The following is a 7,027-nucleotide window of genomic DNA, read 5'->3' on the forward strand; positions in this document are numbered from 1 at the left end:
CTCATGACTCTATCATCATCATCTTATAAAATGGTTGTTCTTAATTCTTTAAGAATTTTAAATACATATACAACAATCCATTGAGTTTTCTTCCCTGTGGAACTAAGGCGACATATACAGTGTGCACTGTGCACCAATCAAATAGATGAATAGGTCACCCATGTGGTTGCCATTTTTCTTGGGACTGATAAGGTAAGTACTCTCACAACTAGCATTTTAGCTAGGAAATTATATTATTGTGTAATCATTCAACTATTGTAAAACCTATACTCTAAGTAGATATCACTCAGTGCTCATTTAAATTCACCTTTTATGTTCAACAAAGAATCTGAAAACCCTAAGAATCCCGGATTGAGTCCATATTGGACTAGGATTTCCTTATTTGGCCTAATGGACCAATAAGCATCAAATTAAACCATTTTGGGCTTGGAAACCCTATTTGGATTCTAAATGGACCCAATTCACAAATCTATAACATTTTGGATCATTTGGGCCTAATGGGCCTTATTAGGCCATAACAACTCCAATTAACCTAAATGGACCTTAGAACCCATTCTTTTATACTATTGGGCCGTGAACTACCCTAAAGGACCAATGGGCCAAAAATTTTATGATTAGGTTCGAAAAATCCTAACTAAAGTTTAATGGGCTCAAACTATTCCATTGCTACCTTCTTGGCCCAAAATCTCGGCCCAACACCAATTAACAAAAAAAAAGAAATCAAATGGGGGGGGGGGGGGGTGACTTTGGAGATGCCACCTCCATATTGTTCACCATGTAACAATGCATGGTCTCCCATATCTCCATGTAAGTCACCTCATTCTTCTCTCCCCTTTCTTCTTCTACTCACGGCCGAGAGCTAAGAACACACACACGCACACACATTCTTCAAACACTTTGCAAACACTCTCAAAGAATCTCCTCCTTCTTCCAAGATCTCAAAATTGGCTAGAGTTCTAAGGATCTTCATCAATTCATTCCAATATTTGGTAAGTTATTGTCAAACACAAATATCTTCTTTCATCTTAACATGAAAACTCCTTCTTACATAGTTTTATTCCATGATCACACTTTATGTCACACCCCTGAACCAGACGGCGGAAACGTCCGAGGGCTATTGTGACTCAATTGAATACCATCACAATGAATATACATGAAACATAACATCATACATTACCAAGCATTGGAATATTACAACTGGTAGCGTTTACATTCAATACATTGATCCAAAATATTACATGCCCAAAAGTAAATTGTTTGATACTAATTAAAACAACAACAAGATGTTACTGAGTACATTTTCCTTTTTTGATTTACCTGTTACCTGAGAATACAAGTATTTTAAAAAAAACGTCAACATATGAAATGTTGGTGAGTTGATAAGTAATGTTTGAAATATAGTGGTTTGTATTGTTTTGAAAATCACCAGAAAACCCAATATTTTCTGAAAAGAGCGTAGTATAAAAAGGGTGAAGATCCGTAAGTATGCTTGTTTGTTTCTATAGATGTAAAAGTACAATTTGTAAAACTCGGTATGTAACTCGTAGGTGTATTAATTGAAAACCCTAGGAAAACCCGATGTTTTCCTAATACTTTGCATCAAATGGTTTATATTTTGTTATTTCGTTGCGACGGGTCTATTCGTTGAGTCCCGGTGACGTTGGATTAATTATGGATTGTGAATTGTTATAAACACACATTAATGAAAATGACTAGTTTACAACTATACAAACGATCCCTTAGGCGTCGCTCGCACTATTCACTTAATCCAATCACCCGGACTTCTCATAGCCCCACAACCGAGGAGGAAAAGAGGGTGCGAAGCCCCCGATATTTTCCATAAGTCGGTCAAGGCTATCGTGAATTCGAAGGGCCCTTAGCCCGACTCGCATTTGGTGAATTCTCGACTTTACTAGCAGCACCAGAGGGCCCTTGGGGTCCAACAGCACAAAGCCTGTAAAAGTTCTTTTACACAGAATTAGGTCATATAAGACCCAACTACATGTAAGCGAGTTTCCTTCGGGCCTAAAGATCATGTTATTGGGCTAGCTAGGCCCAACAAACACGATTTGAAACTTCGGGCCCAAAGACGGTGTATCGACGTCTGGTGTATTCCCACGTGTGTATTGACTTCCCGAAATTTCCACGTGTGTATTGAATTCCTGAGATTTCCGCGTGTGTATTGAAGTATCGTCGTGTTAGTAATTTCGGATTCATTATTGATTCGAGACCGAATCAATTCGTTTGATAACGATTTTTGGTGTTGAAGGTGTATTATATTTCGCTGATAGTCGTGGTACTAGTATTTCATCATGTCGGATTTATTGTTTAAAACATTAGAATTTTACATTTTTGCAGCCCCTTTCTTTTGGATAAATTTACACTTTTGACCCTTTGTATAAAAGAATTTCTATTTTAGTCCTTAAACCATTTTCTTGACACTTTAGTATCAAAACTTGTAGAAAAGGTATTTTTCAGCTCAAAGTTATCTGAAAAACAGTTTTAGTCCCTCAAATGAAATTTTTCTCGGCTAAAACCCTTATTTTCTCAATTTTTACACTTTTAGCCCAAAGTAGAAATTTTTTGCATCTTTGGTCCCTATTAAATATGAAAAGCAATTTTAACCCTTGAAATGGACTTGGAGCACTAGTAGTCCCCTGTTTTATAGAAAAATACAGTTTCAGCCCCTCTAATTTAAAAATCTCGCAATTTGGGCTTTATTGGGCCGAAAAGTTTATTTTTGGCCCATTATGCTTAAAAAATTTACATTTAATCCTTCAAAGAGAATATTTATAGAAAAATACATTGTTGAAACTGTTTTGACTCATATCATCCATCAAAATTTGTATTTTGTCATTTTGGGCCCTTTAACCTTATATTTTTAACATTTTGAGTCCAAAAATGGGATTTTTAGCCCAAGGAGTTCATATTAACCAACTTGGTTATTTTTCTAGAAATGATTTGTGTGTAATAATATGTTTTATACTTGTTTCATACATCCTATTGCAAATCTCGGTTTTAAGGACTTTTTGACTAGTTTCAACACCATAATCACATAAGAACATGTAAATAAACATAGAAATCATACAAAGCATACATATACTCATAGATCTACACATTTGCTTGTATTCCCCCCCCCCACAAAACTTATAAAAACCAAAAAATAGGGGGTATGAAGCTCACCTTTGGGTGTGGTTTCAGTTTTGGAGAAGAGATGGATAGAAATGAGGTGATTTTCGGCCTTAGCAACCTTTCCTTGGAAGATCTCGAGTTTAGGAGCTTCTTAGATGATGATTCTTGTGGAAAATCTCTTTGAAATGCCCTTAAGTCTCGAAATTTTGGTGAAGAGGGGTAAGAGTGTTCCTTGAGAGTGTTTGATAAACAAAAAGTGGGTGAAGTTTGTGTGTGTGGGAGCTCTCGGCCGAGAACCAAGAAGAAGAAGAAGAGAGAGAGAGTTGAGATGACAATCCTATATGTATGTTGGTCCATGCATGGAGGCTTGTGATGTATAAGTGAGGTGGCAAGGCCTAAGTCAACTCTTCACTTCCTTGGGTTTGGGCTTGGGCCGAGATTTGGAAACGAAGAAGAGATTTTTGGGCTTTATTGCCCCTAAGCCCATATAAGAGTTAGGTTGAATGATTGTTGGTCCTATAAAATATAAGTGTGATTTCTATGCTTTATTAGGCTAGATTAGGTTAATTATGGTCCATAATAGTTCATATAATTGATTTATTTCATTCTAGGCCCAATATGGCCCAAAAGGTTGAAATAAATGAAAGTGGGTTCAATTAGAGCCTATTTAAAGGTTCTAAGCCCAAGATAGTCAAATTGGAAGCTTATTGGCCCATTGGGCCCAATAAGGAAGTCCTAGTCCAAAGTGGACCTACACAAGAACTTCTAGGGTTTCCAATTACTTGTTGACTATTTGAAGTGCTTGTATGGTGTATTGGATTGAAATTTTTGTTGTCATAGAGTAAGCATCATACATGCTCTTAAGTTTTTGATTCTACATTTTACTTGAGTGTAGTGATTACAAGACATAAAATTTCTAGTTGTGACACTTTAGAAGCTTCATAAGCTCGAGATCGACTTTAAGGCGTTGCTAGGACCAAAATCCTTTCCACTCTTTCTTCAAAAACCGAAACATCAAGCAAAGGTGAGTTCATATCCCCTTGTTTTTGGTTTTTACATGATTTTTGCGGGAGAATACAAGTAAAATGTGTAGATCTATGTGTTATATGCATGTCTTGTGTGATTTCCTATTTTATGTTGTAAAAATATGTAAGTTCTTGGCAAATCATGACTTCTTAAGTAACATTGAGTTAAGATCCATGAACTAAGACACCTTATACATCAAACTATCAAGTTAAAAGTGTTATATTCTTAAGATACAAAAATTTAAGGCAAAAACTTTGTTAAGGGTAAAAATTGTTAAGAAAACAAAAGATAAGGGCAAAAAGTGACATTTATGATTTTATGTGACAACCCGAAATTTCTATCTTGTATAGTCAATCAATTCAATCAAAGTCAGACTTGTTTATGCTATCATTTAGCATTGTTTAGAGTCTGTTTGAGTGTTCTAAGCCTAGTATATTCAAGAATCGGGTGTGAGGAAGTATCTGCTTGAGTCCAGTGTGCCTTAATCATGCCTTAAACCCATTAAGAGGATTTTACGGCCAAACCTTCATGTTTGGGCTGTAAACTCATGAGTTTGGCCATGAAATCATGTTAGATACATGATTTTACATCATTTTCCTCATTTCTTATCCATTTCAAGGCTAGAAACCCCATTTATCTCTCAAGTATCATAAGATCTTCATCCCGATCTTCCAAAAATCTAAGAATTCTTTCTCTGGATTAGTTGTTACATCTCTTTATCTAGTGATTATACATGATTTTATCCATGAAATCTCTTCATTTTTATAGATCTTCAAGTGTTCTTCATTTCACCAAGAACACCAATAACACACACTAGTGTTCTTGGACCTTAAACACCCTTACAAGCTTCTTATAAGTAAGTACACTACTCTTAGATTGTTATATGCTTGAATCACTTGTTAAACACTTAGAAAACATCAATATAATCAAGAACATATGGTGTTTACTGCCAAGGCAATCACCTTGGGCCGTAAACACTAATAAGTGGTGCATTTGTGCCACCACTCCTTCCTAAGGCTTAGACTTGAACATAGAATACTTCCTAATGACTTGTAAGACCTTAAAACACAATTTGGTACAAAATACCATGAGTTTACAGCCGTAAACTCATGGGGGTTTACCCCTTGGCCGTAAACTCATGTGAGACTTCCATGTTGGCCGTAAACTCCTTTGTGAGGCCATACTTCCCTTAGATGCAACTCTTTGGTACTTCTAGCACTTGAATTAAAGTGTTTTCCATGCCCTAGGGTGTCTTTACTTGCTTAATTAGTTGTTAAATCACTAATTAGATACATATATATATATATATATATATATATATATATATATATATATCATTATATGATAAATAGGATCTGTGTGTGTGCTCAAGTCTTCACCTGACACTTAGCATCCTATACCACTCGTTCATCCAAACCACTCACTACAGGAGAGTTCATACCCCTTAATCTTCCTTTTAAATGATTTTATATACTTTTATGCGGGGGGGGGGGGGGGGGGGGGAATTCAAGTTGAAACATTATAGTTATTATATCAATCACATCTGATTAATAACTACCAAACAATGGATTTGCTATACTTTTAGATGTTTTGTCAATCAAACTACTTTTAAATGATTATCAAACTCTTTTACATGTTTAACTCTTTATCAAACTTGTTTTTACATGAAAAACCTTTTCCTTTAACTCTTTTACACTTATATATTGTCAAAACCATGTCTAATGCATATATAGTTATATAAGTAAGGTTTGAAGGACTTAGGACTGATAACACACTTTATTTCTTGTTCCTTGTTTGGTTGTGGACTTAGAGTAACCTGTTGTTTGTCCGAGTGTCGTTTGATCCTTTGTTATATATTATGTATATATGTATAGACATAAAGGCTTTTATCTCAGTTCATTATATTCAGTGTTACAAACAAATCTACTAGTAAACTATAATAGGTATAGTTTAGGAAGATACTACTCATTATTTCTAGTACAATGAAACATACAAAGAGTCAGTTAATACATGAGTCAATACTTACTATATGAGAAACAAAACATACTATATGAGAAACAGAATATACTATATGGGAAACAGAACATACTATATGAGAAACAAAGAGAACATAGTACACACTACACAGAGAGAACATACAATACTCTAGTACATACATTACATATACAAGTATACAATAACATAACTATGAACCATTGTTCGGGGCATGTCATCACTGCCATGGATCGATTTGTATCCAGAGTCTCCTGGAGGGAGAGCGTGAATTTGTGTATAGATCTATATTGGACTGACTATCCTACACCTTGTTGTTCCCTATAGTGGGACTTGCAAGTCTACGGGTGCCAAATCTCATTTCTTCCGACGTCTTTCATCGTTGTGTTATGAGTCGAAAGTATGGTGCAACCATTTCACATTATACCTTAAATAACAACTGGTTTGAGGTAGATAGTACAACAATAGTCACTATAATACAACACTACAGTACTATTATTATTTCCCTATTACATTAAAATTGTGATCTTATCACATAAACGGTAATGTAGAAACTATATTTTTGGTTAATGATAGTCACACTTGGGAAAATACACACTCATACAAGAAACAAACATATAGAACATTTGATGCCTTGGTAGAAGGCTACACTTAGTAGAAAATATAGGATTTTCTAGGAGATACAAACATTTACTACAACATTTACAAACTTATACATCAAACACTTACAAATATTTTCATACAAACAATGACACTAAAATTCTTATGAACTCACCAGTTTTAAAGTTGATAAACTCTTTCAAAATAACTTGTATTCTCAGGTCATCAGTAGACAGGTACCGATACCAGGTTTTGAGAAGATGGAGCTCGTTCAAGA

This window comes from Lactuca sativa, chromosome 4, assembly GCF_002870075.4.
Source record: "Lactuca sativa cultivar Salinas chromosome 4, Lsat_Salinas_v11, whole genome shotgun sequence".
Taxonomy (NCBI): Eukaryota; Viridiplantae; Streptophyta; class Magnoliopsida; order Asterales; family Asteraceae; genus Lactuca; species Lactuca sativa.